The sequence below is a fragment of the Hoplias malabaricus genome, chromosome 16 (assembly GCF_029633855.1).
Source record: "Hoplias malabaricus isolate fHopMal1 chromosome 16, fHopMal1.hap1, whole genome shotgun sequence".
NCBI lineage: Eukaryota > Metazoa > Chordata > Actinopteri > Characiformes > Erythrinidae > Hoplias > Hoplias malabaricus.
This window is the reverse complement of record NC_089815.1, coordinates 8,905,148-8,916,485: the sequence shown is the minus strand read 5'-3', so window position 1 is coordinate 8,916,485 and position 11,338 is coordinate 8,905,148. Positions and strand designations below refer to the sequence as shown.

The 11,338-nt window shown below is 42.9% G+C and overlaps 1 protein-coding gene across 1 annotated transcript in view; it reads left to right on the top strand.

The window, feature by feature from the left end:
- Positions 1-2,351: 2,351 nt before the first annotated feature.
- zfhx3b (zinc finger homeobox 3b) overlaps positions 2,352-11,338 on the top strand; it is a 185,327-nt gene continuing 176,340 nt past the window's right edge. Inside the window, exon 1 of the mRNA XM_066647152.1 lies at positions 2,352-2,474. The gene's annotated coding sequence lies outside the window, so the exon portion shown is untranslated. The remainder of the gene's footprint in view (positions 2,475-11,338) is intronic.

Below are 11,338 nucleotides of genomic sequence, written 5' to 3'. Positions count from 1 at the left end.
AGGGGACGGAGAGAGACTAAGGAGACTCTGTTTGTCCTTTCTGTGTGTTTACCAGCAGTGGTTATAAGCCAAGTCCTTATAGGAAAGTCTGTGTTGGGGACCCTGCCAGCCAGTTATTACCACTAATACACGACTAGGCTCCTGTCTCTGCGAATGGGGAGGGGTGGGACGGGGGGGGGGGGGTTTAAACCCAGAACTTAAAGCCACAGGAGGGTTTCAAAATGATTTTTCAAAATCAGTGGGAAATCCTTTTTTCAGCATGTGATTCAAATAACGGAATAAAAGCTATTGTTGATTTCCCCCACGTTCTTGAAGCCAAAGGCATGCCACACAAGCCGTGTGACCCCCAAACACCAACTACAGTCTACAGTGCGTTTATGTATCATTTGCATTCAGTATCAACAGGTTTGAGTTTGCACCTCAGTGTTTTTTTTTCTTGCTTTCAAGTCAGAAGTGAAAAAACGTTTGTTGGAAATGTGGTATTGATAGAATGTTTACAACAAACAGCATGTGTTTTAGAGTCTTTAGACTTTGCTTCTAAAAATAAAATCTTTGTTCCCTTATTAAGATTTTCCTATTATTATTATTTAATTACAATGTAGTTACACGTGCGAGGAGTCGCCTGCATATGAACCCATGGGGATTTAAGGGGTTAAACCATTGCTAAACTATTGCCCAATTGTCTTCTCTCCAGGCGTATTGTAACAGGCTGAAATGTAGAACCATGCTCATGTTCGTGGTGTTTTATTACAAAATTGAAAACAAAAGTAGGCTTTCTCTGCGAAGGGAGGCCTAAACGGTCCTGAATCTTTTTTCCATGCTGTGGCATCCCGCATAACACAGACTTCAGGACGCCCCTGCCCCTGCTAGGTGCTGGTGACAGATCTCAGGCCTTGGTCCATGTAGCTCCAACCCCAAAAGAAGGGCTTTTCTTCAGGGAAATCCCTCCTCCTCTTCCTCCGTCCCCCTGCCAGCGCACTTTCCCCTCTGCCTGCCTGCCTGCCTGCCTGCCCGGGCTGCTTGTTTTTGTAGCTAGTTTTAAGTGCTTCTCCCTGGAGCTCCTCATCAGCAACTTAATAAGAGCTCTTGGGAACAATTAAACACCATCTTTAACTCTGTTCTAACCACAGAGGTAAAAATAATCGTAAAAATGTTGCCAAATAGAGGGGGCTCCGGGGGGAGCGTTCAGAAATCACACACTGTCTCCTTCTCTGTCCTGTATTCCCCCAACTGGAGCGCAGGGTAGAGCTGACAGAGCCGCAGCACTGTGACAGACACATTTACTCAGCTTTCCGCCGCAGCCCCCTGTGGCATTCGGAGCTCCCTTTTTACCCCCTCCCTCCCTCTCTTTTTTAGATTCCTCTTTCAATGCAGGAACTGACATGTGAATAAATATGTATTGTCTTAGTGACTTTGTTGTTGGCTTGGAGAGATGTTCAGCAGAACGCGGAATTATGCGCAGTATTACAGGAATATGTCTTGTTCTGGTTATGGAGGAAATTAAGTTTCTCCGGAAATTTCATCATTATATATTTATTTATTTATGCATTTATGCCTTTGAAAGCCCGCAATGGCACACGGGGAGGAATTACTCAAAGCAATGCATTTATTGCTTGATGCAATCTGGAAAATAAGCTTTTGTCCTCCAGCTGTAAATAGAAATAATTATATATTAATTTGGCCTTCACTAAGACGGCTTATTAGAGCATCAGAAAGGCCTGATAGAAGACATATTGTGCTGTGCCTCCTCCTTCTGTTGGAGATTTACTCAGCGCAGCGCTGTCTCAAAGACAACCAGCACGCAATACCCCAAATCTGCACCCACTTATAACACATAGCTAACTTCTGGCTTTAGCTCTCCTCGTCTCAGCTCCTTTGTGCAAAAGTGTACTCCGTGACCTCTTTGCTTTCGCATCCGACTGTCCACTGCGCCTCGTGTGTGACTTGGGTTTCCGAAATGGAGTTCAATTTCTTATGCTTTGTTTCTTTTTCTTCTTTCTTCCCATAGGTGGCGCTACCAGTTTGAAAAGCTTTGAACATCTCCACAGACTGTGGATACTCCGAACCAAACCCAGCCCCATCACTGGGCCTCATAGCTTTGACGAGCCCTGGAAATACCTGGAATTCTAGGACTGCATCATTCTAAGCTCTTTGCCAAGGGACTTCCTATTGGTGCCCAGGCACTGGATCTGAAAGCTTTATCTTCTGTGGTCTTTCTTCTGCATTTACCAAAAGAAAAAAAAAAAAGAAAATAAACAAAACAACCAAAATAATAATAAAAATCAAACACTATAGCTTTAACGGTAGTGGATAGCCAGCACCGGCCTCCTGCACCCAAAAAAAACACACAAACTGCCGCCACTGCGAGGGTTGTGACCTTTCTGGCTCCCGGCTTCAAACGGACACTTGAAACGAGGGACGCGGTCAGAGAGGGGCTTCCGAGCGGCAGCAGATCGAACCAAAAACCACATCAGGTAAGGCTGTGAAATCACCTCTGCTCCCTGCTGGCTAGCTCCCCACCCCTAAGCCCTCCAGCTCTTCAGAGGCTGCTGGGGTCCCGCAAGGCTCCATGCTGGGCCCACTCTAGAGGCTGCAGATAAAGAGAATGGGCTTCCAGGCTCCATAGCGTGTTTGTTCCTGTGGGATTAGAGACGTGTAATAGGTTGTTTGGTCAGTAGTTGCTCGTGTGGGGCTGCTTTCAGAAACCCAGATGGCCAAAGAGATACAGAGGGAGGGATGGTGTTGGACGACTTGTGTGTTGCTGCCGGACCTTTAAGGCTGGGGAATGGAGGTGTGTACTTGAGTCACGTCACATACTTTAATACTCGCCTCCTGTGCTGCAGCAGCTGGTTCCATAATGCCACGCGGTACTAGCAATGTTACAGCAGGCTTCCGGTACTCTTTACGAAGCATTAGCTCATTCCTCTGTAATGTGTGATAAGCTGACACACTGCACTTTTTTTTTTGTTTTTACAACATGGCTGGCATGCTAGCTCTTTAGCTATTGAGAATAATGCCGTCCCCCTCCTGCACCCTGTGTAATCCTGACTGAAAGTAAATGGTGTTTATGGAATTAAGTGAATAAAAAGAAAACAGGCAGAACGCAGGAGCGGTTCAGTATCAAACCTGCTCCAAGGCGAGCGTGGGCCTTTTGTTTGAAAAGTTCAAAGTAATTTTGCCAAATTTAGGTCACTGCAAATTATAAGTACGCAGCGGGGCGCCGTCATTTCGCGAAGGGAAGGAGAAAGCAAATAAATAAATAACCTACAAGGGCCAGGTTTTAAGCACTAACTCGCATCCATAAGGGCTGCGTTTGATATTTTATTTTATTTCTTTATTTCTTTGCTGCTTAGCGTTGAAAAGAAAGCCTTGGGAAGCAGCATTAAGCTAAAACTGAATGCATCACTGCTAATTAAGGGCATGGTCAGCAAAGAGCTGTGCACAAGGTTGTTTGGCATGGGCCCGAAGGGGCAGCCCAGCGTACAGCAGGCCGGAGATAATGCTCCAGGAGTAGTGGTCAGTGGACGCCCCCGTCAGGAGGACGAGTCGCCCCTCTCCCCTCCCCTTTCCCTTTCCCTGCCTCCCTCCCTCCCTCCCTCGCTCCCTGGCTCCCTGGCTCCGTCCGGGAGTGCTAATGGAATAGCGCTCGTAGCCCTGGGCTCCGGCACTAGGCCTGCTCTGCATGTGGGATGCACTTTGTGCTGCAGCCGGGGTCGCTCCCTTTGTGCCAGCCCTCTTTGGCCTCGCGGAAAAAAAGAGCCATGCATGATTTCATACATGAAAGATATATGTAATTGGACAGCAGCGCCTATACGCTGCATTTACAATTCTAAACAGATTCAGTGGAAAGCAAATCTCTCTCTCTCTCTCTCTCTCTCTCTCTCTCTCTCTCTCTCTGCCCCCTTTCTTTATTTCCTGAAAATATATTTGCAATATCAGACAGTGCTCCAAAATGCCTAAATCACAGATTACCACACCTTTTTATATTTACATGCAGGATGTATCTGCCTGGGAGTGCCCCAAATGCTTGTTTGGATTCGTTCTGATTCGTGGGCCCCCCACCCCCCGTTTGAACTGAGGGCTGCTGGTTAAAAGCCGTTCTCCCTTTAAACCCCATTGGGTGCCATCTGTGAAGGACCGCTCTGGTTTCTTGAGGGTGATTGGACTGCGGTTGGATGCTGTTATGTATCAGAGGTTCCTTGTAGTGATTATGTACCTTTAATACGCACAACTCAAAGAGTAATTTGTTAAGACTGCGGCTGAAATGAGAACATTTCACATGGTCGCTCTTTATTTTAAGCCCTGCTACATGAGTCGGTAACACTCCTGTGCTGTTAGAGCGTTAATGTGTATGCAAAGCTGTGGCCTGCGTTAACCTGGTCATTCTGTAAACCTGAATTACTTCCAGCACTATCCGTTCCGCTTGTTTGGTGTGGGGTTCTGTGTGTGTACGTGTTTGTGTGTGTGTGTACTGGGTTGGGCACACACACAGGCTTCTGGTTTGTTGGTTTTTTTTTTTTTTTATCTGTGGCCCCTCCACGTAAACCCTCCTGTGGAGTTTATATAGTGGCAAGGTAAACACCTATCCTGTTAATTGGTGTAGCGGCCTCACACTCGGCTGGGGAATGGCCTCTCTAATGGCCTTCTTTTATGGGCAGGCCTGGCCTCAGGCCAGCCTCTTCCGGTCTCTGCGGGGCCACGGGCCACGCGGTGGGGGCCTGGACCCTCACTCCCCAATCCCCCCCCCACATCCAGCGCCCCCCTATTCCTATGCAGCCCACCTACTTTGGAACCTAGAGGTCAAGGTTAAGCGTCCCCTAACTCAGCTCCAGCCGCCACAGTCTTCAGCAATTACGCAACAGCTACGTCACTCACACGGCTCGCTGCAGGACAGCAGCCCGGCCGCTGACCACAGTAGCCGGTCAGTGTGGGAATAGCCTGCTCACCCCTGCACAGCGCCATGTTTCTGCTGCTGACCAGTGAGTGAGTGACACAGCAGGTTTACACTCTCTGTCCACTCTTCATTCCAATCCTCGCTTCCTTGAGTGCTTTTAATTTTTGAATTATTATTAATCATTTCAGTTAATTATTAATAACATGAAACTCTGGTCAAGGGGCTTCTGCTCTTTTATTACATTTAAGGAGCAAAATTTAGAACATAATTTCCTTCAATATTATATATATTTACATCCAAAATTATGTAAAAATATGAAATATATATTATATAAATTAACAGTGATCATTTGCATATTTAAGATATTCATATTGAATGTAGCCCATTTATAACATACTTAATTTGTACTTGTACTTAATTATGCATTTAGATTGACATCATTTATTCAGATTATATTCATTTAATTATTATTTTATTAACCGTGTAAAATGTTTTTCAAAAAATAGTTTTGATAATAAATAAAATTATGATTAAATTGCAATTAAGTATAGACACATTATCATAATTAATTAAGGGTCTTAATTGATTGTTGATATTAAATCATGTGTAAGAACTGGGTACATTTACATTAGGGGAATGTTTGTCTTTGTCTAATCGGGTGTAAAGCGCTTGATTTTCTTGTGAAGTTTGGTGCTCGCTTTTACACCCGTCACATAATTAAAGGGATATATTTTAACGTATGTAACGTACGTAAAAGAACGTGCCAGTAGAATGTAAATATGGTCACGTGATATGCAGTGCGCATTTGTCTGTAGTGGACAGTTCTGGGGAAAAAATGGTTTTCTAAGTGAGAGGAAGGGAACATAGGGAACATATCCTCTGCGGAGAGCCCACTGAAACAGGGCTTTTTTCTGCACAGTTTCTGTGAATTGCAGAGTGTGGGTTACTGGGAAAATCGAACAAACGTATAACAAACGTTTTTACTGGCCTTATTGGTTTATGTGTGTGTGTGTGTGTGTGTGTGTGAGTGTGTGTGCGTGTGTGAGTGTGTGTGTGTGTTAGTTATTATTTACACCCTCACAAACACACACATTTTACCGTGTCTGTAATATATGTGCTGAATAGGTCTTTAAGGATTAGCAGTGTTCTTCTCTGGGACCTTGACTGGACACAAAAACAAGCCCCAAACCCGAGCGAATGCAACACACATGAACAAACATCTCCTGCCCCCGCTTGTGCGCGCGCGCGTTTGTGTGTGTGTGTGTGTGTGTGTGATTCAGAAGCTTGTGAAGACTCACACACACACTCACCTCTGAAGGGGTCTCGCGCTGGGTGTGGTGCTGTGGCTGCTTGTGTTTCTTTGCAGTGCGTTCTGCTGCGTCTTGTTACTTGTGTGGATTTTTAGCGCAGGTTGTAGAGCGCGCGCGCTGCAGCGGCGCCTCAGCCGAAGGCTCGCGCCTTTATTAGCATACACCACTTCACACGCGGGAGTTTAAACACTGTCCCTTTGTGCTGTTCTTCTTCTGCTGCTTCTCATACCTGCAGAGAGCTGGACTACACACACACACACACACACACACAGAGAGTGAGAGAGAGAGAGACTGTGCTGTGGACTAGGGCTCGCTCCAGGCTGCTCTGCTCTCTCTGCTCTCCCCTCATCTGCAGCCTTTCCTCCTCTCTGCCTGAATCAAATCCCTTTATTGGGTTTGGGCCGTTCCTCTGATCCGCGTTTGCTTGTGGAACCGCAGAGAAATTCAGCGCCTTTTAAAGCTTTATTATTATTAGGAGAATTCATAAAGCCGTTATAACAAGGCGCGTGAGCGTAATAGAGCTGACTGTCATGGCAATAACGCACAGAGCTATGGCTCAAGTGCACATCAGGAAGGTATCCCTCGTTCACACACACACACACACACACACAGAGAGAGAGAGAGAGGCTGCATTGACTGACAGCATTGCAAACGCTTGCTACCTGTTCCTATAAAACAGAAAATAAAAAATGTACTTTTCTAAAGTATAGGAACTTAATATGAAAATTAATACCAGTCATATTCCATGTGTAAATATATCTGATTGTCCGTTTACACGGCTGCTCTTTCTTTCATATTACACTCATATATACATTTTGATATTTCATTCGTTTTCATTTTTTTTGTTTCTTTGTTTGTTTGTTTGTTTTTCCTCGAATGTCATGTTGGTTCTCCGTTCTTCTGTCTTTTTATTTCAAAATTAATTTAGTTTTTAATAAAATATTCTCCCCCGAAAAATATTAAAATAATTAATAAAAATGTTAAAAAATATATTCAAAATCACGTATGTGCCGAAATTAATTTTAAATTGCACTATAAATCGTATTTGCATAATTAATTAGCGCGTAAAAACCGCGCCTGAAGAGTTTGGCCCAAACTTCTCCTGTTCGGTTTTAATTAGGCTAATGAGTGATTAATACTCATCAGAATTTTATTAACCTCTTTTCGCTTTGGCTGAATGTTCAAAGCGATCTCGCCCCAGTTACACACAGGACATGTACAAGGCTTTAATGATAATTAATTAAGCACCTTAATTAACAAGTCAACAAATATAATTCGTCACGGCGTTTTATTTATTTGAAAATGATGCAAACAATGTGACACACACCCGATAAAACAACACAGGGGCTGTAAGTAAATGAGGCAACAACAATAACACCATCAGCAAATCAGACACAGAGGACTTTATTCCACAGGAAACATTACCACAATAACGTCACAATAAAATCATTTCTACACAGTGAACATTTGTTTATAATCGAAGAAATATATTTACATAATTAATCCCAAATTAGCATTTTCGTTTTTTCATAAGTGACTTATTTTATTTCACATGATTTTATTTAGAATTAAACTTAACACAAAATCCGGCGACACCTCAGCCCCCTTCTTTCACACGCAAAGTGGCATTTTTGAGCAGCATTATTGGAGAAAAAACAAGAAAAGATGCAGGTGTTTGGAACGTGTGAATGGAATATTAACAAACAGGAATGTTTGGGAAACGTTTAGTGCAGATGTTCCACATGTTCCTTGTAAAACAGATCAAAAATAATAATAAAATAATACAACGACTTTTAAGGGTGTGGGATTTAGTAAGAGCTCGATTTAAAGCTGCAGCAGATTTCTCCTGTACCCTGTTTATTTGCGACGACGTAGATAAATAAAACACGCAGAAAAGCTGTGTTCGTATCCATCTGGAAATATGGGAGATTTGTTTGTTTTTATATCTTTAATGCAAGGACGAATTTTGCTTTGTGAATTCTCGTCTGACGGTGGAATAATGATATTTGTTCATTTCTTTATATCGTCGTCTCAATGTTTATTTGCTGAGTTTTAGGATCGTGTTCAGGGTCCGGAGCTAGATGAAAGTTTGGTGTGAGTGTGTGTGTGTGTGTGTGTGTGTGTGTGTGTGTGTGTGTGTGTGTGTGTGTGTGTATGTTTTACACGGCGTTTTCTTTCCATCTCCACTTTGGAATATCACACACTGAATTAATGTAGTTTTGAAAAATGTTCGTAATTTGTACAGATTTGGTTCGAAGAATATGTAACGTGTTATTACACTTTGTTATTACAACGAATGCTTTGTTTTTCATGGTTGGACATTAGACTGAGGCGCTATTGACGTTAAATGGATGCAAACGTTATGCACATCTCTAAAGAGCAGAAAGATCTCGCACGTGTTTGTGGTCGAATTCGTGTAGAAAAGCTCTGTATGGTTTGGATTTATTGCTGGTGTGTATTAGTTTGTGTGTGTGAGTGTTGGTTAGAGTGGTGTAGCCTGTGTGTGTGTGTGCATCTGTCTGTGCGGAGGTAAAAGCTCATGATGCAGGAAGCCCCCGCGGGGCAGAGAGCAGCCTTTGGCCGCAGTGAACATAAGAGGGCGCTGCCATTGCACCTGGGAGCCCGTCCTGCCCCAACCAGCCCCTGACCACTGCCGGACACTGAGCTCTGCTGCCCCCACAGAAGGCCTGCACGGTTTAGAAAAACAAATGGATCTGATTGCGATTTGATTTCAGACCAATAAGTTGTTACAGAGATGGCTTACTCTGGATTATATTCCAGTGTCCACTAGTTTACAGTACATTCAGTGTCCAGCTCGTGGAATACTAGTCTATTCAGGGAATTCAAATTTTGTAACTGTAAAAAACTTTTCCACTTCACACTCATTAAAACAAATAAAGCTAAATTCACTTGTTCTATGTGAGGGACCACTGCCGCGGTGTTTTAATGAAGAAGATGAACATATCCATCCTTTTTAGGTTTGAACGTGGTCAGTTGTTTGTTGTTGTGTTGTCCACACGCCACATGGGGCTTTAGTGGCTTCTGATTTGGTGTTAGGTTACGTTCCTTATGACGACATCGCTGATTATAAAGGCTGTAATTACAGTCACTTTTTTCCTTTTGAAAAATGCAGTTTCAACGTGCGAATTCGATCTCAGTGATGTATCTGTCAGACTCAGGATCAGCTTTTACACTGATGTCCAGGCCTGGGACATAGGTCTTTGTCCGCTAATCAGATGCTAATTAGGACACATGCAGCTGATTTAATCCCAAGCATTAATATCCCGTGTAACTCTAATAATAATAATAATAATAATTAATTATTATAAAAAATAAAAAGTACAATACAAATGTTACATTTTTGGAATAGCATCATGGGCTTGCGTGACTTCTGTATCAGCCCAGCTCCATAAAGCCCCTTCCCCTCAAAACCTTTTACCTTAAATGCTCATTGTACTTTAATAAAGTTACGAGACTGTTGGCAAACAGCTGCTTTTTATCTTTAAAAATGCCGTTCACTCGTTCTCATTTCCTCACCGGTCGCTTTTGGGGCTTTTATTATTCAAGGATGGCACGCGCGGTGCACGAGGTTAAACACACACACACACACAGGAAAAGAGAGAGAGTCACTTAACATTGGTACCAACTTTGAAAAGATCCTACAGTAACGCAGTGTGCACCTATTTATTTTCTCTATTAAATCTAAAGAAATATAAAGAGCTCCGTACAATAGTCGCTTTCCCCTCAAAGTGAAGGAATCGGTGAATTTGATTGGTCGATTTGTTTAGAGGCTTCTAAAACTGGACTTTTTTTGGGGGGGGGGGTTCTTTAGCCTGTGCTTTATTACAATGCTTAAAGGCTTACACACGTTTTTATAAGAGAACTTTCCGGGTTTTCTGCTACAAACCCAAAATGTTGCTAATATGAGTTGAGCCACTGCGGTTGTGTGCGAGGCACTGTCTCCGTCCCAACGTGGGGAAATACAAAGAGCTCCATATGGCTCTCTTGTATCATTTGATTGGAGTGGATTTGGTGATTTATTTAGTTTATGAGCTTCTAGTTTTTTAATCTATAGGCTTTACTACAACATGCAAACACTTCCATATTTACAATTTTCTGCTATTGTCCCCAACTGTTGCTGAGTTCTGTTCTGGTCCAGTTCTCTTTATGGAACTCTACGTGGTTTCTATATGTAATGGAAATATAAAATCATATATAGAGTTTCTTACTGGATTTGATTTGTTGATATTTTTTAGCACAGAAGCGTTTGAGACTAGCTTTTTTCTATTTGCCAGCGTTTTACTACAATATCTAAAATTTTGCAGACCCAAACTCATAAATATCATTTGCTGTTTTCTGCTACTTACTCCAAGTGTTGCTATAATGTAGTCTATTTACTGTAAGTGCTAGTCCTTTCCTTCGTATGAGACACTACCTAAGTCCTACATATAAGGAAATCTAAAAAGCTCCACATAGGGGTCGCTTGGAATCACTCAACGCGAGTGAATTGGATTTTGTTGATTTGTTTAGCACAGACGCTTCAGACTAGCCCAAAGTCCTCGGTGTGCAGTGACTACAATAAATAGAGCATTTCATATTCTCATGAAAAAGAAATAAATAAAATAGAACAGAAGAGAGCTGTTGTGAGTCCTAAATGATGGGAAATGTGGTATCACTCAGTGAGGTGATGAGTAGACTGGACTTTGGGTTTAGCATACAAGCTCCGAGGTTTAGTTATTTCGGTTGTTTTAGCCTGTGCTGCGCTAGAATTGCTAAAGCTTTAAATGTTCCCAGTGAAATGATATATTCACCACAAAGTGAACCCACAAAGACCCAAAGTGGTCTGGGGGCTGGTGGGGACCCTTCACTTTTCAGTACAGACAGGCTATCGGTAGCCTAGCATATAGCTTACAATTTCCAGCGAATCCTATTTTTCAGCTTCCTCCGCTGTTTTCATTGAAGGTTTAGCTAGCCACGTTTACAACAGTTAGCTCCGGAACGACGCTGTTCCTCCCCCGAAAGCCTCAGCGAGCACACCGGCCTCTTTATTATCTCCCGGCCTTTCTCTCCTCTCCTCACGCACTCTATTTTCTATCCATTCATTTTTACAATCTCTCTCTCTCTCTCTCTCTCC